Source organism: Neopsephotus bourkii, unplaced genomic scaffold (genome assembly GCF_033783945.1).
Source record: "Neopsephotus bourkii isolate Nb327-2 ecotype Australia unplaced genomic scaffold, CSIRO-AGI_Nbou_v1 NB_246, whole genome shotgun sequence".
Lineage (NCBI taxonomy): Eukaryota > Metazoa > Chordata > Aves > Psittaciformes > Psittacidae > Neopsephotus > Neopsephotus bourkii.
In genome coordinates this window covers 386,236-413,513 of record NW_026900756.1, presented here as the reverse complement: position 1 = coordinate 413,513, position 27,278 = coordinate 386,236, and the positions used below count along the sequence as shown (strand labels likewise).

Sequence of the window (27,278 nt, the reverse complement as noted above, 5' to 3'; positions counted from 1 at the left end):
TGTTGCTTGAATTATTTTGATTTGCTGTCTATCAGAATCTGTAGATAAAGTGCTTTTTGTCAGACACTGTATATCAACCTTATTTTATTACATATAGATAAAATACATTTAATTTGAAGGTAAGTGTTTGATAGGACACCTTAAATGGGTATTGGTTTAGCTGAAATGATAAACCGCAGACATGCACTGTTTGTAGTGGGAGAGGCTCACTTCTCTTCCTAACTCTGCATTTAAAAGAATGCCTCTGCAGTTTGCAATTCAGTGGCTGTTGCTGTGAGTTCAGTGTATTTAGTTTTCCTGTGGCAAATGTTTTCTGTGGATTGCTCACTGTACTAAAGCAAAGTATGTAACTGATGCCAGTTCTTGTTTGAATTTTCATGCTTTGCCAGTCATATAGCTTTTATTGCCTATATCCACGTGAGAGCCACGGGTCTTCAGCCGAGGCTTTCCTGACTTCCATGGAGCCATACCAGATTCCTATCTTGAGTAAGAATTTGAACGACTGGAAGGGGGAATGTCTGAGCTGAGGAATGGCTTTACAATTTGAAAGCAATTAAAGATTTTTTTCATTATGGTAATGCTGGTAAAAGATACAATAAATGTTTTCAACAACATTTTCTTATTGATCTAAAATGTTCAAAAGTGTTTTCATTGTGTATATTCAAAGCTGCTTTAGCTCTTCTGTATTTGTTAAGAAAGGTATAATTCTTCTCTGGAAAACTTGCCAAAAATTTAAATCTCTGTAAAGAAATACAAAGCTCTTGTTGAGTTTTTGGACGTTAGTATATGCTGAAGTTTGTACTACAGGGTCTGGGATTCAGTTTTGTAGCATGTTCAGTAAAAGGATTACAGAGCTTCCTATTTCACAGTTCCTGTTCAAGTTAAAATTGTATATGAGGACTCTAAATTTTCATGTTAAGCAATAAAAAGTTAAATTACTTTGAGAGTATCTTTGTATCGATTTAAGAAGCACTAGTTGTGGCGATAAGTGAATGTGCAAATTTACTTGTAATTTGGAAGTACAGTACTGAAGGTGAAAGGAAAGCACCTGGATTAGAGACTTTTGAAGTACCTCCTGAATTAGAGTTATCGAAGGTTGTCTTTACTCAGAAGAAGTTAACAAGATCTTTCTTGTCGTTGCTTGCTTTCCTGATTGCAAGAGCAGTAAAAGTCTAAAAAGTGTAAAGGCTTTAGTTCAGAAAAAACGTCACTACACTAAAGTTAATTTTAAGTGAGAATGAAATGACTTACATTCATTTTTAGCAAACCTCAACATTTCTTTAAATTTGTATTTGGCTAAACAGAAATTAATGCTAGGCCTTAGCATTTTGTGTAAATAAAAGCACACAGTGCTGCAAGTGCAGAACACATTGTACATCTTGTTCCCTCCCCTTCTGTACAAGTAATTTCCTAGTTTTGGGAAGAACTGCGTGTATAGAAACATATTTATTTTTATCCCATGGAACAAAGTAGAAATTGCTATTAAAATCTTATCTCGTGTACAATAAATTGGAAGCTCTCCAACTAAAATGCATATGTATGTAGAAATGGGCAAATAGGTAACATTATCTGAACATTGTACAGTGTTACAGGAATTTCTCCCGTAAACCAGTATGCTTCTGTTGTTAACATTATTTGAAGTACACCTGAATGAAATTATTAATGTGATATTTGTTCAGATATTTTTACCTTTATTTGGAGGATATATTTCTCTTGTGCCTTTTCCTGACATATTTCCAAGCTAACACAACAATCATACATTATAAAATACACGTTAGCTTGGGACAACAGAAAGGTTTGACAGAGAGCTCAGTTGGCAGGAAGCAGACTAATCTGTATATGACGTATAGGAGTTGTTTTTCTCTGAACAACTTAATCACTGAAATGAGAGATGAGCCCAAGTACCTGAGGATAACTTGGGTACTTGGGTAAATGTCAGAGCTGTTTCATTTCTCTCTATTTTAATGTAAATCAGGATTGCTCCCTCTTTCCTCATGTGATTTAATGCAGTAAATCTTCATAGGAGCTGTCTGAAGATTAATAGCTGTTGTAGAAGAAACTATGTAATAGATCTTTAAATGATGATTTTGAATTATGTATCATTTCATATTTTATTACACAATTGTATGCAGCACAACTAATGAAATACCAATTAAAAATAAGTTGTTTTTTTTTTTAATAGGTAGCTATTGAACAACAATCAATTCTTTTTGCTTCATTTTTTTAGTGCATCAGGTGTGGCAGAGCTGAAGTGTAAAAATGGCCTATTTATTATGGTTTGCCTTCATTGCTTAAATTCTTGGTTGATCCTGTCATGTTGCTGCTTTCCTTGAAGATACTTCTTTAGACATAGGTCAAATAAATATCTATCTCTATTATTGCATGTGTCTGTGTGGACTTTGAAGACAAACTTCTTACAATTGTCCTTATGCAACTTGACACTGCATTTTCACATTTATGTCTTACCATGGATCTAAACCTAGATTATTTATGTAGGGCTTTATGCTTCTGAAAAGGAAGGAAGGATCCTTGGGGGAATCAGACATAGATATTATTTCTAGCTCGTTTCTGTAGACGAAGGAAGATGCTTGAGGACTGAAAATCAGGAATGGGATGTTAAAGAATTAAAGCTACTTTAGTAGCAGAACTCAGAGCCTCTTGTGCATATGGGGAAATACTTCTAGAAGAATGAGGACCATCTGGAGGTGCAAATGTGAGGCATAAGAAGGTACTGTAAAAACAAGAAACTAGTGATTAACATACAGATAATACTTAGAATGGTAGTTTGGTTGCAGATAGGAAGAAGTGAAATGCACAGATAACAGTGAAGTCTTTTTAAGTTGCTCGAAAATGTTTTCTGTGCCATAAAAAAAGAATTAAAACTGGGTGAAGCAGTATGCCCCATCTCTGGCAGTGTTCAAGGCCACGTTAGATGGGGCTTGGAGCAACCTGCTCTAGTAGAAGGTGTCCCTGCCCATGGCAGGGGGCTGGAACTGAATGAGCTTTAACCTTTAAAGCTTCACTGTTATCTGTTCACTGTTAGCTGTTCACTGTTATCTGTTCACTGTTTAACTTCACTGTTATCTGTGCATTTCCCTTCCAACTCAAACCACTCTGTGACTGTGAATAGTAGAAATAATCTAAGTTAGCTTCTGCAGCCCATTGCTCAGGTTTAATGCTAAACCTTCATACTGGCACAAAAACTCAATTCTATGATTAGACTTTGCCTTTGGAAAGTTCTCATTAAGGAAAAATAAGGCTCCCTCCTGCTCGTTAAGCCACTAGAAGTATATATGTACAAGTCATAGTTATGCTTTTTATTCTACTGAGTGCACAATTTGCATTCAGTTTTGGAAAAAATGCTAATTTCAGAAAGCTACTTCTTGAGTGATTACAGTTATGTTTCCCACCTAATATATATTACAATATAAATAACCTCATTCACACTCTTCAATGGGAATTTGGAAGATGATGGTGTTAACAGAGATCTGTGAAGTTGCTCTTGAAGTATCTTTTGCTTCCGTGCTTCTTGTAAGCAAGGCTTTTGAGATAGTGTTTTCTGCATCTCTGTCAACTTCTTCAACCTAAATTTTTAACTTTTTTCGCCATGTCCACCGACTTTGAAGGCCAAGGGATCTCAGAGAGAACTAATTTCCTGCAAGGCGACAGAGAACTTTGAAGTGCTTGTATTATGGGGAGCTCTTGGAAGAGAGAACAAGTTTCAGAATGTCTCAGTTGTGGAAATGTGTCCATCAGGGAATGCACCTTGTAAGGCACCATAGACAATCAACCACACACACAGTTATCTTATACATCTTATCAGCAACTGAATTTCATTACTTCCACTGCTCACAGAATTAACAGCTTTTGTTGAGAAATCAACAATGCAGGGTTTCATCAGCAGGGGTTTCAAAATGTGTATAGGGTTTTTTTTATAGTTTTACATATCTTATTGATAGAAAAACTAATAGAAAATGTCTCAAAATGGTTTTGTTGAGTTTTCATGAAAAATTAATAAAAAACATGGAAAAATCAAGTGAAAATGTGTATGAACCTTATAAAATTGTGTGAGGTGGTAATCTAACTCTAGACCCTCTCCAGTCTCTGAGGCGGTTTCTTTTACACTGTGCCATACATTTGCACTTGGGTGAAGAAAAAATGTATTATGTTCTTTCTTTCCCAATATTCTGAAATCAATTAGAGAAAAACAATATTTGAGTTTAATTATATTTAAGGAAGCCTAATAATTGGAAGACAAAAATGACTGATATTTCAGTCCCAGTGTTCAGAGTATATAGAAAATGTTAGAACTTTCTCTTACCATTTAAGCACTCTAATCGTTTTCCAAGGAGAAAGGAAATGTACTTGTTCATTTGGCTACATTCATAACATGGCATTACATACAGAAAAAGTAATACCATTCAGGAGTAAAATGCCCTGCATAAATTTTTAGAATAATTTTTTAAGTTCCTGAAATAGTGATTATTAAAACAGGTTTAGAAACATGGATGCAGTGATTTTTAGCATCTGGTTTATGGTGATATAAACCTATTTTTGTGTGTATGTGTGCCCGATGTCATTCTGTGGTAGTGTGCTGATTCCCTGTTTCTTACATTTAAGGTATTTTTTTTGAAGGAAAATGGAGCCAGCATATTTCTTGCTGATAATTAGCTTTTCTTCTGTTGATCACTAATATCAACTACAGGAATTGTAGTATTAAGAGCTGCTGCTCCTGAGCATCATTGCTGAGGGCAAGCAAAAAGTGACGACCAGTTGGTGTTGTTTAGTCTTGGCCTCCTGCATCATGTCATGTGCTTTACTAGTCCATTGTCAGCCTGTCCAAAACCTTTTTGTGCCATCTCTAGCAAAGAGAGGATAAATTGGCATAAATTCTGGTTGCCAGCTGAACTGGGATCATGCATTTGTTTATTAGGGATCAAAACCCCTTTTGTTGTTTAGTTTCAGTTCAGTTTCACTGTTGCCGTTCTCTTTTGTTCTGGTTTTGGCTAGCATAGAGTTCATTTTCTTCACAGTTGCTACTATGAGGCTGGTTTGGATTTGTGCTGGAAACAGTGTTGGTCACACAGGGATGTTTTAGGTATTGCTGAGCAGTACTTACATAGAGCTAAGGCCTGTTCTGCTTCTCACTCCACCAGTGAGGAGGCTGGGGGAGGCACAAAGGGTTGGGAGGGGACCCAGCCAAGACAGCTGATCCCAACTGACCCAAGGGATATCCCATGCCATAGGACATCATGCTCAGTATATAAAGGTGAGGGAAGGAGGAAGGGGAGCATTGGGAGTGATGCCGTTTTTCTTCCTTAGTCACTGTTCCACATGCTGGAGCCCTGCTGTCCTGGGGATGGCTGAGCACCTGCCTGACTATGGGAAGTGGTGAGTGAATTCCTTGTTTTGCTTTGCTTGTGTGTGTGGGTTTTGCTTTCCCTATTGAGCTATTTTTATCTCAACCCACGAGTTTTCTCACCTTTACTCCTCCAATTTTCTTCTCATCCCACTTGGGGGAAGTGAGCAATCGGCTGGGTGAGGCTTGGTTGCTGGCTGGTGTTAAACCATGACACTGATGGAGTTCAGGTTTTGCATGCCCTTTTGCATTAGTTTTTGGCCTGTCATCTTAAAAGGCTCCAGGATGTGGTAAGCGAGTAATGCAGCTGAGATTCAGATGAGCGCATTCAGAGGAACACTAAAGGGATGGAATTAGACACCCATGATTGGCTTGCATTTCTCTTGTGCACAAGCACTGGATTAACTTTACACAAGTCAATTTAAAGGGTAAAAATATTCCCTCCATTTCTTTACCCCACCTTGATCTATGGGAATTGTTGGAATTGCGTTATTATTCATGTTCATAGATTTGTGTTTGCTTATATCTGTCTCTTGCCATTTATTGCACTTACAGAGATTAACTGATGGGAAAAGAATGAGATATGAACTTCCCCAGTTACTAGCAAAACATGTAACAGTGGTTTGTGGATAAAATGTGGATTTTTCTGGTATTTTATAGGAAAGCCAGGGTTGTAGAGCAAATGGAGGTGTTCCTTGGAGCTGTTTCTCACAGATTAGCAGAAATTTCTTATTTTCAATTAGAAATTAGTCACTGAATTTGTTTATATTAATAATAATATTTCTACATGACCTTGTATCAAATTTTGCATTTAAAGAAAGCCTGTCCTCAAAGACTTGGATTGGAACTGATAATTTAAGGTGCTTTCCAACCCTAACCATTTATGATTCTATGATTGGATCCTGGGAGGATTTTATCAGTGAAATATACTGTGTGTATATTTCTATCATGTTTTTAGTGCATATTTCATTATCTGAAGTACCACAGTCACTTCTGTCAGTCAGACAATTGTCAGGTTTGGGTTGGAGTATTGTTTCTCTGTGCTTTATTATACTGCTTCCTCCTAAAGCCGCTAGTCAGCTCCGTTAATCTGAGCTTTTCACTGTGATGGTTTTGCAGCTTCTTCAGACGTAAACTGTGCTGCCATGGACAATCTGCTTTTGTGGTACAAGCCCATATTTGCTCTACACAGTGAGCAAATAATTGCATAATATGGAAAACTCCTCGTACTATAACTTTTTTGTGTGAACTTAAAATTTATTCTTCCCTGTGACTGTGACATTTTTGCTCACAGAAATTGTCAGGGACCAGTGGTCCTCGAAGTGATGAAGCTTAGTGCTTTGGTTTGCTGCTCTGTCTGAATGGGCTTCCAGTATCTGTTGTGGGTACAGGAATTGTACGCCATCAAACTGGCATGGTGATAATGAATGCCTTTCAAAATTCTCTCTTTCTGTATTGTACATGTCATGCTTCAGTTAAAGCCCTGTGCTATGCTGTACTGCCATGGCTGCCTTTTTCAAACAGCCCTCTCATCTTTTTCTGTTCTGTGTGACTGTGTGTATGTCTAGGGAAAGGAAGGGAGAACTGTGCTTTGTAACATCACATATGTGAATGCCCCTGACTTCTCTTATTCCTCAACATTAATTGTTAGGGTTTATTTGCAATTAGAGACAGCACAATGGAGATAAATTGAAAATAAAACTTTTTTTCTGTCAGTCACGGGGCTCTGACTACAGCGGAGTCAAATTATGTGATAGCATTCTTAATACAAACCCTAGAATGTGTCTTGGTAGCCAGTATGTGAGTGCTGACATTCTGAGGCAAATGGGTTTTGGGTTTTTTTAATATAAATGCCCTTAATGTGAAATGGTTGGTTAAAAGATGAGAAAATATTTGTGGAAATCAAATGATCCTTGCTGGATTTGGGAGGGTTCAGTTCTTGGGAAGGGCACCTGTAGTCTTAATCCGTAACATAAAAAGAATAACTTGCAACAGAAAGTCATGATAAATGCTCATTTAATTAATTTTGAAGAGGAATAAACTATAGGGAAAAATAATTGACATTAAAAGTATGATTTTTTAAATTAAGCTCTAAATGAGAATTGCAGTATTGATAAATTGAACAAAAACAACTGTTTAAAGAGGATTCAAAAAGCAATGTGTACAATTTATCTGAGTAAAATAGCTTTATGCAAACATGTGTTTTGACAAATTATTTGAAGTGAGCATTATGAATGCTTTTTTGAATTGAGTAACATGTAAGCCTTCATCTAGGAGTTAATATATCACCTGTAAAAAGGACCCAATTATCTCCATCCAGTTTTTGACAATATGAATATAATTGCAGAAAAGCTGAAACAGAACCTTAAAATTAAATCTGGGAGCTTACATGTAAAAATAAACAACCACACAATAAATGGATTAGTAGAAGGGAAGAACTTAAATGAATAGGAGTGTCAAGAATTAATTGAGCTTACACGAGGCTGCTTATTAGTTTTATATTTATATGAGATTGTTATGTACTGTTTAGTACTTTTTTTTAAAGAAATCTGATCTGAAGGAGCTTCATTGACCTTGTGTCCTGATTTCTTGCCTGTTACATTTCTTTAAATGTAAGGATGTACAAGAACTCTGATGCAGGCATGCAGTTTAATTCTTGAGAAAACCAGCTGTTAAGCACAACGAGGCATTTTAGGGGTTCATTTTTGCTCAGGTTGCCCAGAGAAGCTGTGGCTGCCCCACCCCTGGCAGTGTTCAAGGCCAGGTTGGACACAGGGGCTTGGAGCAAGCTGCTCTAGTGGAAGGTGTCCCTGCCCATGGCAGGGGTTGGAACTGGATGAGCTTTGAGGTCCCTTCAACTCAAACCATTCTAGGATTTTTAAAATACAGGGACAAGTTAGCATGCGGTACCAATTTATCCTTAAGCTGATGAAACTCTGAATTTATCTTCCTAACCTGAATATTTCAATGCAGAGTCTACAGCAGAATTCTGTTCTATGTGCAAGAGTTATTAAAAGTATGCTTAGGATTCATGATAAATTTAGAGCAAAGTCATGCACGTCAGTAAGGTCAGATTTTATCCATGATATCAAAATCTCTATTCTCTGGATCACAAACAAGAAAAGATTTCTTCATCTATATGATGGACTTAACAATTCTTGTATAATTTTTCTGCTTGTATAATATTGTATACAATATAATATATTGTATACAATTGTATAATTGTTCTGCTTCCAAGGATGGGAGCAGGAAGGTAAAAGCTCGCGAGTGATGCAGCAATACAGTGTGATTATTCAAGAAGGCTTTTTTCTTGTTGTTACAGAGATGCAATTTTTTATTAATTGTTATTTTTATAAAGTAAGTACAATTTGTATTTTTCAAATGTTGGATTAGAATCAGCCTATCAAAACATACAAAAGGACATAAATATATAACAACACTTGCAGTTCTGTTCCATGTTTTTTAAGATACAAACTTTGTCAATGTTAGGAGGAGTACAGATGTATCTCCTACATAATCCGATGGACAACATGTTCAGGCGAAGCATCTCCATTTCCACCCCTAATAGAAAAAAAAAATTTGCCAGCTCAAATAATATGAATAATTAAACTTGTGGCTGCAGATGACAAATTAATCAACTAAAACAAGGCATTTGTGAACATAACATATCTGAAATACTGATCTTGTAAAAGGAAGCACTGAAATAACAGCTGCCCTGTGTTAGAGAAGAGAAGGTAGCTTGAACCCTTGAAAGCAAGAGATGTGTGCAATAGTTATTGATGTGAATGAGTAATTGATTGATCAGGTAGTAACTACCCTAATTTAAACCTGACAAGGAAATTGATAGTTGATATTGTTAAATATCCTCTAATGAGGCTGAAAGGGAACAAAAGAAACGCCAGAGTTGTGTGAGTATGGTATGAGAGTTGCTTTGATAAACAAATGCAATATGGAATGACTGGGAAACAATAAGAGATGATAAAAGGTACAATTTTCTAGTCGTTTTTCAGACTCTAAGCATTATGTCTAGCATGTACAATGGAGGAAAATGAGGGAAATTACTGAAGCTAGGAAAACATGGCATTATCCTTTGTTTGCAGTGAGTTTGCATGTGCCCTAGGTTGTTATTACATCCTAATTATTTTAAATGAGCTCTATAAAAGCATTATGTCATTCCTAAATTTCTTGAGAAGTTTAAGCATCTGGATTCTGTGAATTTTTTGTTGTGCCTTTGTTCTGTGTTTCTGTTTGTTTTGGGTTTTAGGTTTTTTTTCACATCAGATATTTGAGATTTGCAAATAATTAATAGACAACATATTTAACAGTGTCAGTATTTAATTTCCACTTCTAGGTAAGTTCGTGCATCGATCCCACTGTGCATGTGGAATATATCATTAAAAAAACACCACAACAAATGAAATTCACAGGTTATTTTCTTTCATTTATATTATTGTTGGTGTACTTCTAAATTACCTAATTGAAAGTGGAAAAAAGATGGAAGTTACTGCTTTTTTTTTTGCCTTTTTTTTTTTTTTTTGCAGTTGTTTAATATATGCTTGTAATTTAGTAATCTGCTCTCCTGGGCAATTAAAATGTACTTTATTCCCACAATTCTAAGGGAAAACATAAGAAAAAAAGATCAGTGAAGGCTCAAACTATCTGGATTCCCTGAGTACAGGGAAATAAATTTATGACTTGTAATAATTGTGATAATCATTGTACTCAAGTAACTAAGGAACTGTTTATTGATCTTGTTAATTATTAACATGCATTTAAGATGCATTCTAAAAATGTTCACAAAATTACTCTATCATACTAAGTTTCTGTTTTCTGGGCTTTTTAATGAAAACAATTTAAAGGAATAATTTAAAGGAATGTTCAAGTTAAACCCAAATGTAATTTGAGTTACTATAAGGATGAAGTACTCTCTTGCATAACTTTAAGACTAAAGAATCTGTGCTGCATCAGAATTGGTACACATTTGGCAAAATGCAAAAGAGATGCAGTGCTCATTAAGAGGATCCTTTCTCCTGAGTGGTTAGAATTGTTTGGTTGGGGTTTTTTTGCCCCCCAGTGCAAATTCTACTTGCTTGAAATAGAAGGTTTGTGTGTTTCCATAAGGAAACAAAGCTGGGCTGTGTTTTTCTATGGCAGGATAGTTGGCATGTTATCACCGTCTGACTTTTTCCTAAGTATTGCTTTGGAAAAATGAGGATTTTGAATGGTTCTTTTAGGGGCACTCCACTGGGGATTGACATAATTAAGAAACATCACTGTGATACATATGTGTTACATTATTGTAACAGTCTGTTACAATAGTGGCCATTATGGAGGTAGAATATGCTAAAAATAAAGCAGCTAAGCTCCAACCTCATATTCATAGGAGAAAGAGTAAATAGCATAGAGGTAGTATGTACACACACTATTTTGAAAAATGATTTGATAATCACGAAAATTTGCTCTGATGGCAAAGTTACTGAAGTTTTATATGTGTGTCACAGAACTTCATAATTTGGATTAAGAAAGTCTTACTATTTTTAGGGTTTTTATAAAGAAATTTGTGCACAAGAAGTATGGGAGGTTACTTATAGATTTAGGAGGACTCATTTAAATTCTAACTCTGATCCATAAATCAGTGATTTTCTGCTGTGCTGACTTGCATATGTTCTGAGATTATTGAGAAGTAAATAGGGAGTAATCACAGTGTGTCTCTAGAATTCTTTGTAGGATATGAACCCGGAGTGTTTTCTTAGGTCAGTAAAAACACCTGGCAGATAAAGTACCATTAAGATACTGTTGAAAACTATAGAGAGTGGGCTTGTCATACTTCAGTTTAGATTACTAGGACTTTTATCCCGATAAAGTGATGCTGAGTACCGCTAGGGCCTGTCAGTGCTGAGCATGAAGCCAGCTGGTGCCTCTTCAGCCAGCTGCCATTTTCAGAACTGGTGGGCAGAGGAATATCCTTCAACTCCTGTCTCATTTCAGAATAAACAAAGCTTATATAAAAGCTTGAAGATGCCTCTACCAGCTTACAGACAGAAATGTTTGTAAGTGTCCTCTCATATGAAAAGATCAGACATTTTTCTTAATATTTGATCTAGACCTCCACTGGCACAACTTGAAGCTATTTCCTTTTGTCACCACCAACCCCCACCTTGCAGCAACCTCCTTTCAGGTAGCTGCAGAGAGCGATAAGGTCTTCCCACAACCTCCTTTTCTGCAGGCCAAACACCCTCAGTTTACTCAGCTGCTCCTCACAGGACTTGTGCTCTAGAGCCTTCACGAGGTAGGCTGCTCTTCCTTGGACTTGTTCCAGCACCTCAGTGTCTGTCTTGCAGTGAGGGGCTCAAAACTGAGGGGCACATCACCCACGTCTTCTAAGACAGGATAGTTAGCATGTTATCACGTGTGTGACTTTCCTGTTCACAAAGAACAGGTCCAGCAGATTCCTTCCATAGTTGGCTCTCTCACCAGCTGTGTCAGGAAGTTCTCTTCCACACACTCGAGGAACCCCCCAGACTATTTACTCTCTGCTGTATTGCACTTCCAGCAGATAACTGGGAAGTTGAAGTTCGCATGAGAACAAGGGCTAGCAATTGTGAGACTTCTGGCTGCTTACAGAATATTTCATCTGCCTCTTCATTCTAGTTGGGTAATCTATAACAGACTCCCACCATGACATCTGCCTTGTTGTCCTTCCCCCTGATTCTTCCCCATAAACTCTCAACCCTGTCATCACTATCTCTAGACAGTCCAAACGCTCCTTAACACACAGGGCTCCCCCACCGCCTCTCCTTCCTTTCCTATCCCTCCTGAAGAGTTTATAGCCATCCATCACAGCACTCCAGTTGTGTGACTCATCCCATTATGTTTCTGTGATGGCAACTATGTCAGAGTGCTCCTGCTGCACAATGCCAGGAAAGAGTTATTCAGTTTTAATAACTCCTGTGTTTAGACCACTGTGGGGCATGGGATTTGGTATTGCATCTTTAACTGAGCTATGTAAGTGCAGAAGTGCAAGGGAAGGTTACTACCATAAAATACATTGTGCTTACTTGAGTACTATATATATATATGTATGAATTTTAATAGAAATACTCATGCAAGAATAAAAGAGGATGTTCTTTGAAAACTGAAGCAAATCAAGTGATGAAACACATGCTTAAATATGCACATCATTGGGGATTGCATGAATGAGGAAAAAATTATGGTGATATATCAGTTAATTACGTCAGCTCTTGGTCTGAAATGATTTTCTTTTATCTGTGCATTTTTTCAGAGATAATGACATCTCTTGAACCAATCAGTTCCTATTGCCAGTAGCACTTAGCTCCTGTTAGCACTCTGTGGAACCATCAGATCTGATCAAATGAATTAATCTGTGACATGCACAGTAAAGAACAGCAGCATTTATCATCTCTAAGGTCATTCCTCACAGCAGCAGTCTCAAAGCAGCAGTCCCTTCTCGTAGCAGGACTTTTCACTAAATAAGTGACCTTGATGGCCCATATGTTCCTCCTTTATTTGTTTCAGAGGTAGAGCTTTCAGAGCACATAATAATGAGGATTGTACAGAAGCGGCATCAAAAAATATTATGGTAGTGATGGCATAACAGAACAGACTGCCAAGAATAGCTGGGAGGGGGATGGTTTGGTTAGGTTTTTTACATTTGGAATGGAACTTCCTGTTAGAACATGAAATTTTGCAACTGGAGGTTGGAAAATGCAGGCCATAGATAAAATGACAGCTTTTCCAGAGCTGCAACAGTAGAATGAAAAAAAGAACAAACAAAATAGTGTGAATATGGTAGAAAACACCATAGGCAGGTTAGCTGCCTTTGAAGGGAGCTGATAAACTAGAATTCCTGAAAGTAATGATAACTAATTACATAGGCAGAATTAGAACTGACTTGAAAAGACCACAAATTTACCATCTACTCACAAGGAAAACCTTATAGTCCTTTTGCTGGGCCTTGGAGCTGGAGAGCTTTTGACAGCAGAGGGTGAGAGATGTTTGTTTAATTGAGGATGTTTATCCGTGTGTCTTAACATGATGATGCTGTCAGTCTAGCCCTGTTTTCCCTGCTTCCGCCTCTCCCATCCTGCCCTCACTCACTTCTAAACTTAGGCTGACTTCTTCCTGATTTGACAAAAGAGCGAATGTCCTAAACATAGATAAATTCTGCCATATAGGTCAGGAGATCCTGTAAGCTTGAGGCAGTATTCTGCCCGTTGGTGGAAAATTGAAAGTTTATCAGAACTTTACTAGACATTCTCCTTTTTCCTCCACACAGATTTTGTTTGGGTGGATCTTTCAAGGCATTCTTTCTATTGTGGAGGGTTTGGGCACGTGGCAGTGCTGTGTCTGAGGTCATGGTTGCCCAGGGTCTGCATCCTGTAGCCTGCAGGCGTGCCCAGCCAATTTGGTGCCTGCACAAAGAGACTTGAGGACCAACTCTAAGGTGTTGGACGTAAGTGTACCAACAGCTAAAAAAGAAAGAGTATTGAGACTGTGCTGCACTCTGCACTCTATACATGCAGTGTGTGTTTCTTTTGGGTGATTCTGCAGTAGAAATGCTTCCTTATCCCTTACCCACAGGAGCCATGGCATGAAGCCTGTTTTCCTAGATTACAAGGTCTTGTTGGTATTTATTTTATTCATTTATTTATCCCTTTTTTCTTTTTCCCCTTGTGGTTGGAGCATTTGTAAAGTTTCCCTCTCAAAGGAAATGCCTAGATTTTCTTAACTGGAGTAGAATCAAGTCTAATATGACTATCATCCAGGAAAATCTGTGATTATAGAAGTGTTCAGTACCATTTGTGCTTAACAGTCTACTTCTCTTAACCATTTCCTGTCCAAAAAGAATTATAAAAAGAACAAAAAAGTTGCCTCCCTGAGTGTGCAGAAATTTTAAACACAGAAATCAAGCTGCACTGTAATTTATTTAGATCTCGTACACTGCAGAGGTTTCAGTTATAATACAGCTATCTCGTTAGAACTATACACTTTGATGCAAATGTTACCATTTGAAATGTAACGTCACAAGATTAAACATAAGAAAAACCTGAGGTAAAGGTACTGTTGTTCTTGAGATTCTTTTTGTGATTTTGGCTTGTTGCAGTACAGTAAGAGAGAGCAATGTTCTCCATCTGTTGTGCCTGTGCTTTTTCCTTGCAGATCTCATGTACGGTGTCAGTGTCTGTATTTGAATACATTCCTTAACTCACATGCTTTATTTCACTCTGGTGTCTGAAATACATGTTTAGACTTTGTATTTATTTAGTTCTCCTTACATATTCAGTAGAAGTTTCATTGCTTCTACAGTTGCTCTTTTTATGTGAAAGATGAATGCAATCTGCAGCTGTTACAGGGTGCTTGTGTATCTCATTGATTAGTGCACATCTGTGAATATGGGCAAGACTCACCGAGCTGATCACTCCCTTGACCAGTAATGATATCTTATAGGATTGTTTTTCTAGGAATACCTAACTGTATAATGATTTAATTATATTTTTGGCCAGGGTCTGTCAGTGAAGTGATTTGCTACTATAATGTCTCACATCAGAACATGAGTTCAGTACCTTCTAAGTAGATAATGTCGAAGTATCAGACTTGTAATCAAGCTGAATTGAAAAAATTATCAAAATCAAAATGTCATTAAGTCACTCTGTCAAGGGACACTTACGTAAAATCAGCTAAAAAACCCTGACAAAATTAGACTGCACCAATTTTTATTCTGTGTCCTTTAAACAGTACGTTGTATTTGTATGTGCTAGGTTGGATTCCTGTGTTTGGGTGTGGTTTGGTATTTTTAAAGACAAGCCATTTCTTTGAACATTTATAGGCTTTTTATCAGGGCTCTTGACAGATTGTGGTAGTTCGACTGTTGTCTTTTCCAGGCTTCCTGTTTTCAACCCAAGTGCCAAGCGCACAGGGATGAGCAATAATATAAAATAAATAGCTCTTTCATTCGTAATTATCTTTGGCTGTCATATTTCAATGGTGGATGAAACACTGTGGCCTATGTTACAGCTTTAGCTGGAATTTAGCAAAGTACTGAAGTAGGTGCTTTAAACTTGATGATGATGCCTGTATTCTGCAAAACCCTGAAACATAATCCTGATTTTGTTTTCAGCAGGATGTTGCAACAAAGGAAATAATCCTAAAGAACTTATACCTTTTTTAAAGTTAAATATTTTGGAGGTTTGTTTGAGTTAAGACATGTAATGCTTTCTTATTTTTCCTAAGCCTTCTTGCAAGGGCTAAGCAGTCAGAGAATGAAGGCTGTAAATATCAATTCTATATTCATAGCAGGATTTGATAGGTCATGGCATAGGATTTTATGCCAAATGGCCAATAGCAACTTAAAAGAAGCTATATGCATCAAAGGATTTACATGTGTAGAGGCACATTTTTTTATAATGTATTTTGGGGTATAACTTATATTCTGGTTAGGAGTTTGACATTTTAACCATATGATCCACGTCTCAGGCAATGCCAAAATCACTCAGTCAAAATTGAATAGAAGGAAAGAAGGAGGGAAATAGTGCCTGAAGATGTCTGTGCTCGTCTGTCCACCAAACCCATGTTGATGGCTAGTTGTTCTTGTGGTTTGATATTTTCCCCTGTATCAAGCTTGCCCAGCCTGCTTCACATTGCTCCTTGCTGAGCCCTGGGCATAGATGTAGTTCATTCTGCTCAGCCTTTTGCAATTAGATGCTACTAAGTATGACATGGCCAACAGCAGTATTCAGTCAGTACTTGCTATTGAATGCAGCCACATAATGAATCTTTTACTTCATTAGTGGATACCTAAACAGCTGTGAATTAATGTATTGTTCAATACTGTTGTTTAAATACAATACTGCTGGCATACAGAACAATTCTTGTGACTTCATAATTCTGTGATTTTGCTGGCATATGACTATATTCTGCATATAGAATTCACCCTTACCCTTCTCAGTAGGCATTTGCACCATTTGCACATGCAAAATGACTATTTTTGTGAAGCACGAAACAAAATGACATGAAGTCCTGGATTTAGAGTAATATTTCTTTTTTTGATGAAAACATCCTTTTACCTTACAGGAAGACATTAGTTTCCAAGTTTCCAAGGCTGGACATGCATGGTCATGGACTCCCAGGAACCTGTATGCCAGATGTCTAACTCTGCTCTCTGAAAGCAGAACAGATAATCTGCTCTGCTGTTTTCCAGGAGAAGCATATGCACAGCACAAAAAACAGAGCACTATATCACGGCCAGGGAAGTGCAAAGTCCTCATTGACCATATGGCCCTCTGGGGACTTGACTGTTCTTCTTTTGAGTATGTATATTACTGCACTGCTTGTCACTCCATAAATTAACCTACCTTTTCTGAAGCTTCCAACTATATATATTCCTAGATTGGAGAAGAATTCTGATAAGGGTATGTATTTTGTAATGCCTGCTTCCTTCCATGATTCTGAGCTTGTTGGCACTTCTTTAAAAGAAGGATCAAGTAGAAGCCCTCAGGCACATCCTGCCAAGCCTTTGATGCTACTGTCTGTCACAATCTGAAGAGCATACTGACATCTCTTTAAAGTGAGCCACGAAGATGATCCTACACTTCCTTTCTGCTGGTGCAAGTCATTCTCATATAGTGACATGCTTCCTGCCTGGAAAAGTGTCTCTTGCTAGCATTAAAAATTTACCTGGGGCAGTTGCTCTGAATATCTGTGGTTGGTTGAACGTGACTTTTGAAGCTTCTTTTACCTCATGACTCAAGAACCAAAGATCATCTCTGTTATCCTGAGAAAAAACAAAAAGTACTTAGCTTGGTGTTTAGCTTGAAGTCACCCAGAATATAGGTTCTTCTGCTGGGTATCTTTGTTAATGAACCTTTTGTTGCATCTCTTCCCATCTTAAAAGACTGTTTAGAGACTGTCAGGGTGTCGGTTTGCTTGCCTGCAAAGAGAATATTGTTGGGTAATGAGCTACCTGCTGTAATCTCACTCTCCAGGTGCCACTGCTGTTATTTTCTATAATAAAACATAGTATAGTAGACTATGACCCAGAGCTACAGCCTGGGAATGTCTGGATGGCAAGAGGGTCAAAGTCATTGAAGTTTACCCAACAAAGTATATAGGTGATATCCTGTAGTCTAGGTCAGGTGATACCTTGTGTCTCACAGGTCTCTCACTTGGATGAAAAAGTCTTTAACATATGACTGTAGATTTCAGAATGGCCTGAATTAATCTGTACTTTTCAATACAAAGGACTACCGAAAACCCAGGCTGTTACTGCAAATCTAGTCTCTGAATTTCCAGTCTTCCTTTATGACTCTGTCCTTTTTGCTTTTGCCTCAGGCACTACATGAAACCAATTTGCCATTCTCACTTCTCATTCTGGGCCATGGGTGTCCCAAGCTTGGACACCCTGCAGTGTGGATGCTGGATCACTTCACCTGGTTCGTGGGCTGTGGTGGAACAGTATGAGGCTCACAGTTTGGTTCAACCCACTGTTCCTGCTCTCCCTTCCCTTCACCCGCATGCAACGCTTGCTCTAGACAACTGTGTTTTGAAGTCTACAGCCGTGCACTGCATAGGCTGCTGTGTTTGTCAGAGCTTAGGGAACAGTGTTGCTCATCCAAAGAAAAATGAACCTTATTTCTAAAGCACTAATAACTAGGAGATGCCCATTCTCTAAACCACCACTCGCTCAGGGGCATCCTTATCTTTTTTTCATTGAATCAAACAGTTGTGTTCAAGGTACAATTTCTCTTTCCAACCTTCCACCCTGTCTTGTGTGAATTCAAAGAAGACTTAAAGTAGTGTTGATTGCTCCGCTCTGGAAAAACATGTTGGATTGTAAAGCTAAGGACAGTATTCTTCCCTAAACTCCTGTTTGGATAGACCAACTTGCCTTCTCCAAGTACCTTAATGATATGCATTGTATTTTTATTTTTAATACAAGAAACAGTGAAGGAATAACCTCTTTGACATAATTAGAAATACAGTTCTACTTGCTGTTGTGACACTGCAGGAAGTGTAAGTATTGCTTACCTAATAAGAATCGGCAGCCCTTCTGTTGCTATATTTTATTTGTTTTACTTCAAGTCAAACTTAATTCCTAAAAAGATCCACAAATATCCAAATTTCCTACAATATGAAAATGAAATTTCAACCGAGTTTCAGTGGCCTTGAGTTTAAATGTTTGGGGTTTTTTTCTTTGAAAGGGAGAGTTGGTCCATTCTTTAAAATTATTTTTAAAAAAGAAAAAATAAAAGCCTGCTTTAAAGGACTAGGTTTCTAGGCAAACATCTAATATTCAAATAAACTGACTTTCTAAGGGCCGTGAGCTTTCTCATTAAAAGTTAAATTTATTGCCTTTATTTCATCAGTCATGACTCTGTTGTGTCTAAGATTCTCTCTTTTTATTAATGCATTATCTGTGTGTATGGGAAGGTTTGTGTGCATAGTTCCATTGTATGTGTAGTCACCTGATTTTGTTAATAATAACTTTACATTGAAATGTTCAAGGGAATTTCCTTTGCTCTTTCTGGAGTGCTACAATCAAATGTGCTCAAGATAATATTTGGATATCATGCATTTTCTGATACCTACAAAGATAATTTCTATTCGCCTCCTCCTCCCCCCCAAAAAACCCAACTAATTTCAGGGAACTTGAGTTCTCCTGGTAGATAGAATTACCTTAGTTTGGAGCCTCCTGAATATGTATATTAAAAAAATAAATAAATATATTAGGTATAATTGTGGACACAACAAACTTATTTTCAATCTTATGAAAAGTTTCTGTATATGCTGAATGAAGACTGACTAGTATGGTGGTGTCTCTTTAAGGTTATTGTGAAGAGTAAGAATGTATGAAAATGATTCACCAGGGCTGCTGCTTGTCTCCAGGTTCCTATAACGGAGAGATGATCTCAATCTGCCTTCATGCTGTTAAAATGATGCATAAGCCTACCAACATTCTCAAATGATAGAGTATTATTGCAGCCCCTTGAAAGTTGGGCGCTGAGATAATTTGGCTGATGTTGGAGAAAGAATGTACCGTAACCCCTGTGGCTCAACTTTCATTGAATAAATATGGCATGCCGCTGCTTTTGTTCTCCTTGTGCATGGAAGAACAATTAACATGTCAAAAAAGAAGAATCACAGAATGTTCTGGCTCCTTCCTGTAAAAGTGCAGTTCCACACTGAGCTGTGTTTTTGAAGTTACTGAGCATGATTCAAGGTTTTATCTCCAAAATATCAGAGGTAGTCAGTCTTACGTTTCCTATGGAAAGGTATCTTACTGAAGTTGGAGGAACAGATGAATACCATATTGTTTTAGCACGTATCATACATTTTAAGAATAGGACATACTTTTATTGATAGAGGTAAACAGGATCTGCAATATGACTCCAGCAGTAGAGTTGTAAAAACAATTGTTTTTTGTGTAGAGGTAAAAGATGAACACATTTAAGATTAGTTAAATCAAATAAAAATAAGCTTTATCAGTTGTCCACAATAACTCTTTCTGTGAATTTGTCAAGGAGCTGGAGATTTCCATTCTTCTCTTAGATACTGGGAGGGATATTAAAATCCTTGTAAGATTTAATTACGGGTTAAATCTTTAAGACCCTTGACAATTATGAGCTTAAATGATTTTATTCTTTTTTAAGTAGAAAATTGTGGCATCTTTCTGTGTTTTGTTAGCCCCTTACCGCTTTTGGGGAGGAACTTTGCTTATGCATCCGGCAGTGTATATATATATCTATATATCTATATGCTATATATGGATCTATATAGAGTATATATGTATATCTATATACTGTATATGGATTGATATATATAGAGAGATATCTATATCTATCTATATCTATATATATCTTTCTGTGTTTTGTTGGCCCCTTACTGCTTGTTGGTGAGGAACTTTGCTTATGCATCCAGTAGTATATATATGTATGGAAAAAAAAAAGCCATGGTGAAATATAGCTCTTTACAGTATCTAGAGAAGTTTAATCTTTCTAGTTCATAGTCTGATATTTGCATCAGAGAAGCTGTGAAGAGCAGATTTGTTAGGTGTTTCTATTGAAAAAATGTTAATTTTTTATGTTTCTGACTGCGGAAAAGTTCTGCATTTCTGACAATAGGAAAACTTAAATTCAGTGTAAGACAAAAGCAATAGAAATCAACTTTTATAATTTCAAACTCTAAGTAAGAATGAACTGTGATTAGTCCTTAGAGTTTCTTGGATTACATCCAAGATTACATCTTGGATGCATCTTATCAATATCAAAATAGTTCTTGGAAGCTTAAGTGGTAATGGATGAAAAGCAAGCATAGATTCATATTGGTGTGCAGTTTTCAGAAGGCATGTGAATTAACCTGGCTTTTGTGATTAAAACTTCCTTAAGGCAATTTGTAAATAAAATAGTTGTATAAAGCCCTATTTTGTAAAAAGTAGGAAATTAAAAATCTCAGAACTTGAAAAAATGTCAATATAAGGTCACAGGCTGCAGTTACTAAATATTTGTTGCATCTTTATGTAATCTATGCAAAATGCTGACAACATCTGATGTAACACAACAGCAGTCTTGTAAAGATGGTATTTCAAGTAGAGGTTCTGAAACAGTCGCATACTCTTTTCTCTGATAGCCCCTCTCTCTCTTGAAGCATACTTTCTAACTCATTTAGCTCAAAGACAGTTTTCTTCTGAAATGCATTAGAAGATGGATTTTACTTTTATTTCTACTTGTTTTTAGCAAGAGAACCCTGAGAATGATAATTTCAATAAATCAGGACACAAGTTTCAACATTAACGTCATCACATCTATCTCGAGAAAGGTTTTACTTCTTAAGGGTTTTCTTGGTGCAAGTGCAACGCACAAGTGACTACAAATTGCCTTTGTTTGAGGCTGTACATTGTATCTTGCTGCTAGTGAAGCTGAAGTGCTTAGTGCAGTGAAAAGAGCAAGAGATAGGCATGCCCTTATTTTATATTGTGCTGTCACTGGAAAAATACCAAGATAAATATGTCCCTTTGCACTGATAAGAAAGTGTCTATAACATGTAGTCAATCTTTAACTTGACTGCTGTGATGTACCCTACTTATTGGGTCTTACCCTTTCTCTGGCTTGAGTTCAATTCTGAAATCCAGGAGTTTTGCTTAAGATGAAGTAGGCAATTCTAAATTCCTGTGGCAGTACCATAACTTCTGTTTTGTGAAGAAATGTTTCCCATTGTACCATGTTTCAGTCTGAGGAAGAACAAAATCTGATGTAAACGTGCTGGATTAAATATTAATTGATCTTCTTTTAGTAACATCCCTTTCTGATTCATGTGCATGGTAAAATTAAGGTTCTGGAGTCTTCAAAACACAAAATGTCTGGAGTTACTGTGATAAAACACTGTAGATTCACTGCTACTTCAACCACTTTGTATCCAGATGGGTGTACTTTAAGACACTTTCAGAATTGCTTGATGTTCTGCTGTACCAATTGTTTCTGCAGTTCTGTGATCAAGTACTTTATCTGCTTAGTGGGTTTTGATAGTCCTGGTAGGTTCATGCCACTTGTCCAAACAGTTGTTCTGAAATCTTGCCTGAAAATTCCCTACCTCAGAACAAACTGTGTTTTGCAAGGGTCCAGGTTTTACCTCTTAATTTCTAGATAAATGTAGATTCCCAAGAGTTTCCTCTAAAGTCTGATCACAAATTTCTGCCTCATTGGATTTCTTGATTGCTTGGAGGGCAAATCTTGCAGCTGCTGGCACTGATTTGTTTCTAAATATAGGGAAATAGGCAATTTTGAGATGGATCTGATAAACGAAAAGGTGAGAAACTGCTCTCTGTTATCAGAAAGTGGTAGCTGAAGGTCAATTTTATGTGGGCTTCTGTAATTTATCTAGCTGCTACAACTTGGATGAAAGATTAAATTTACTCTTTTCTGTGTAGATCTCAGGCAATCAGTCTTTGGATAAGAAATTAGGCCAGACTTGTAGAGTTAGTATTTATCTTTTCACCTTTGATTAAGGTGGACTGCTAAGTAGCATTGTAATTCCTCTGTGATTCAGTAAGAAAGACTAGTGATGATGCTTTTCCATTTCCCTGTAAGATCTTTCTGGGGTGCATGTCACCAAACACTCACTTCTAGGGTGGAACTCTGTCATCTGTTCTCATTCTGTACAAAGCTTTTATTTTGCATGAATATACAACTTTCTCCTCAGAGTTTTTTTTCCCCTCAGTTGAAAGTCACTGCTGTTGCAGCAAATGTCTGTGGGGCAAATAGTGCAGGAACAGTTAGTTGTTACCTAGGTGGGAAACCATTACCCCAATGTAATAATTTGTCAATCTGTTGTGGCAGGAGAAAATCTTCTGCGCTAGCCCCAGTGGTTATATTATCTCATGCGGAACATGCGCTTCATATTGCGGCTGCTTCTCTGTGGTTTTGAGTCTTGCTTTGCAAGTGAGAGACACACCATTTACTCACAAAGAATAGATCCAAATTAAATTCAGATGGTTTATATATATAGAAAACCATAACAATCAGGAGTTACTTCAGCCATGTCATAGCTTGCAAGCTTGATTACAATTATTCTGTACTTAACCATGAAACATCATTCCGTTATTTTTCTTGTATGATGGAAACATAAAAATCAGTACATGAGTAAGTATACAAGGACAGAAAAATGTTCAAAAATAAGCCTATTGCATGAGGACTAGAACCTGCTCATTCCTGGGCACAGGAACTGTGAAAGCAGTATTTTCTGCTGTTCCCTGCTTTGAGGGGCTCTTGGAACACTTTGTGTCCAGACTTTCAAACACAGCGACTTTTGAATTAAGAGCTTTGAAGCAGCTGGCTGTTATGGATCAGGGCAAATTAAACACTTTCTGGGTAATCTACCATAAAGCTTAGGTGTTAGAATATCTAAATCTTAGGGTTTAGAATTTGATGTAGTCTAAATTGGTGCTCAGGACAGTTTTGATGTACGTGACCTTATGAAAGGTAGCCTTAATCAGAAGGAGATGTCAACTCTCTGGAAGATGATTAGGATGAGAACTGGAAGTTGAGGATTATGGTAAGCACTGAGGAGCTGCTAATGTTACAAAAGCAGAAAACCCAAACACAGGGTTGGGTTTTGGCTTGAATGCTAAACCCTGAAATTTGCTATAATTGTATTAGAAAGGAGCTTTAAAAACTCTGATACCTATAATCTATGTGTTGCTACTGAGGTAAACCCAAGTTTAATAAACACATTGGAACATTTTATGAGGCTGTTGGAGAATATTTAAATATAGTCCTTTACTAAATTATTTGTTTCCTGGCTCTTAAATATGGTTTTCTTTCTGAAGGATGGAACAGGATATTTCATATTGTAACTTAAGTGCTAACTCTTGATTATGTGTTTTTTTTCTTTATCATTACATGCTTTTAAAAAGTATGTAAGTACACTTTCAGTCCCTAATGCAGTTTCATTTGTTGGAGACTAAGATACATTCTGCCTAAAAAGAAGTGTAATGCCCTCATAATTGAAGTAATAGTACAGACTAGAGGAGCAAGACTCATGGAAATTGTATTGTCCAGGATGTTCTCTACCACAAATTTTTTGTATTTGTCAATTCATATTTTTATTTAGAGCAACAAAAGGCTCTTCGCATTTGCAGGGAAAAGGTGGAAAAAGATGTGTCTTTGTGTCCATAAATACATATATATTAAAGACTCGGATAAACTAGAGATAAGCATTGTGAATAAACTTCTAAGTAAAGCTTAAAATCAAGCAGTCATGAGTGCTACCATTATTCCCTTCTCATTGCCTTTTATCTTCCTTTTTTTTGTTCTCTACCAGCAATGTTTGGTACCTAATACCAACCTTAATGATTTATTATTGGATGAAACTCTTTAATGTCAATAGTGTTTGGCAGTTTGGGATGACTGCAAAAGGAATGCAACCATCTTTGATTTAGTCACAATTTTGATCTGCTTCCTTTTTTGTAAATTTTCCCTAAACCACCAGGCAGTCCTCTCTGTGTATGTTTTCACCCCCAGGAGCAAATGTTTCAGTGTTGCTTTTTCTGTTATAAAGATCAATGCCAGAAGCCTGATGCTCGTGAGCAATCCTATTATAGCAAGCCAGCATTCACACACACTGCAAGAAAACAGTTTAGTAAAGAAGCAGATTTAAGTTTCAAGCTTGCAAAGGATTACCACAAACAGCATAGAAAAATCAGTTTTGGGGAAAATAATGGCAAGTAACATAAAATTATCTCTTTAATGTGATTTAAACTTGTCTGTGTGTTTCTGTAATAACTATACATTTAATTTTGATGAGCTACTTGCAAATAGATTTACGAATGCTAGAAATGAGGACGCTTTTTTCCGTCACTTGTGTCAATTGCAGGGTAATTGGCTGGTTCTTCAGAGGACTTGTGGGAAAAGCACTGGAGTACTGGCAGCATTCAACTATGCTTTTTTATTTCCTTACTGTAAAGTATCCATAATTCAGCATAAGTTGCAAGCTCTAACCACAAAGACTATATTATGCTAAAGAGCCTCTGAAAGCAAGGTCAAAATACTGCTGTGTGGACTAGGTGGAAATGTCAGCTACATCTTGTGTAAAAGCTGAAGAAGAGACTGAAATGAAATGTGTGCTGAATAGATCCTGTTATTTTGTGTAGCACGCTCATGTTGATAGAATGAATACGTTAATCAATGAGACAATACATATATATGACCTGAAATGTGTCTTTATTTTTACTAGCTGTTGTGCTGTTAGGTGAAAGGGATAGTTATACAGCTAAAAAGAGAAAATTATGCAGCTCATCTTTATAATCCAGATCTGCTCCTGGAAGACAAACAGGCAACTACAGAAAATGGTGAGGTGCTCGGTGCTTGCATTCATGCAGTACAGCAGGAACGCTTTGGGTAGAGGTTAGACAGGCAGTCTTCCTTTAATCTAAGCTGTTGTGTCTGGGGGAGGGTGGTTTATGTTGCATGGCAGTAGAAGACCATAATAAAGTGTCAGCACGAATTTTTGTCCCTGCTTTTATCTGTTTACGAAAGACTATTAATGTTATTTTAATACAGTGTCCTGTGGTTGAATGTTCTGTTACAAATGCAAGTTGAAATATTCTGTGATACAGTGTACTCTGGAAGAATTTGAAGTGGATGGAGAAGCTTGGGTACTTGGAAATCTTTTTTCCATTCTGAGTTTGAGCTGTTAGTTAATTTGGGACAAACTACTGCACTTAATATTTAGTGAATGGAAATGAAGGTGTCTCATGCTGATTGATTTTATTTCCCTCATACATTTTGCTCATCGCTCAAGCTGTGGCATTTTTGATACCGGCTAATTAGGTGCATACTCTGTAGATGGACAGGCAGAGTGACTCAGCAGGGCAAAGTTAAATTACTTCCATCCGTCCTGCTATGCTTGTTAGCAAGTCAGGAATATCCTGGTACTGTTTTCTTATTATTTGGTTTGTTTCAGTATTTTCTTCAGAGAAATAGTGAATTGTGGGCTTAAGCATTAGCCTACAAGAAGATTTTAGTTATGTAAAAAGTGATTATCTTTTTCCTTGGAAATACTCTGATACTTAGCATGGAAGGTTAGTAGGAAAGGAAAGAGAGTCAGCTGAAGTGTGAGAGCTTTGTATAAAACCTCTTTGCAAACGTTCGTCATGTGAAGACCAGTAGTACAACTAATTTGCTTTAGAGTAAGTTCTGTATTTCTGAACGATTTAAAAAGATGAACTGTTGTAGAGATAACACTGGGAAGTCTTTGAAAAGTAGAATCCCTCAGAACCAGGAAAAGGTGCAAAGGCAGAGGATTACACAGGCCATTCTTGTCTGCGTTAGTGGCTCCAGGAAAAGGACAGGGTTTATTTGGAACATAGCTTAAAAGATGCATCTCAGGGACAAAACCAGTACAATGTTTTCGTATTATGCATTAACACAGTTTTCATAGACAAACTGGTCTTACAGACCAAACAGTAGAGGCCATGCTGTGAATTTCTTTTTCATGAGAGGCTTTTGTGATTTCCCATTATATTTTTCTTTAGCATTCATCTAAGATATTTCCAACATCTTGAGCACTAATTGTTTCATTAGCAGGGACTGCTCCAAATGAATACCACTCCAAAAATATTAGTTTATCATTTCTTCCCGGATCTTGATAGCCAACTGGTTCTGCTGTTTACAAAGCAGTCATCTTGATCATCCCCTGTATTACCTTAAGTATGAGCTAGGTAAAGGCATAACGCTGTCTCAGATGTTTTGCTGTACTGAGATACAAGATTGTGGTCCATGGAAGCAACGGCAGACTTCTGACTCTGAATTTCCTGTTCACTTTAAGTAGGCAGAGGTGTGAGTTTAGCTGGTGCTGAATGAGTAAGCACTGGTCCTCAGCACACAGCTTGCTGTGAAAAATCACATTTGCTGAGGGGGTCTTAGTACACCAAAGAATTTTTCTTCTAAGTTGAAATTGGTCTGGTTTTCTAAGTAGGACTCAGGAAATTCCCAGAGCAGATGTGTGTCATACACGCCCATATACCCATAGAGGCCAATCTGTTAACCAGCATTTGCATTATGTCTATATGGTCAAGGCTTACTTGATGACCTTTTAAGAAGACAAGGCATTTTACTGTAAACTAAATATAAAGCAACCTTAAAGTATGAACCTAAAGCATTTAATTAAACTGAAATATCTGGTATGATAGATTCTGCAGGCATAAAACACATTTATACAGATACTAGTTTATATTCATGGGTAGAGGTTTATTTAAAACTTTAACTTTTATAATTGTTTCCTTGAAAATATTTTTTGGTGAAGGTTTTTAAAAATGTAATTTTTAGAACTCTTTCAGTAAAATGTTAACCGTTTCCAGAATCCTAACTTAAAGAAATCCTAACTTACAGAATCCTCACTGAAAGCGCAT

The 27,278-nt window shown here is 37.1% G+C and overlaps 1 protein-coding gene across 1 annotated transcript in view; it reads left to right on the top strand.

The window, feature by feature from the left end:
* Window positions 1-5,304: 5,304 nt before the first annotated feature.
* Window positions 5,305-27,278, top strand: part of LOC133208240 (teneurin-2-like) — a gene marked incomplete at its 3' end in the record, with an annotated part of 370,909 nt that continues 348,935 nt past the window's right edge. Inside the window, exon 1 of the mRNA XM_061345967.1 lies at window positions 5,305-5,391. The remainder of the gene's footprint in view (window positions 5,392-27,278) is intronic.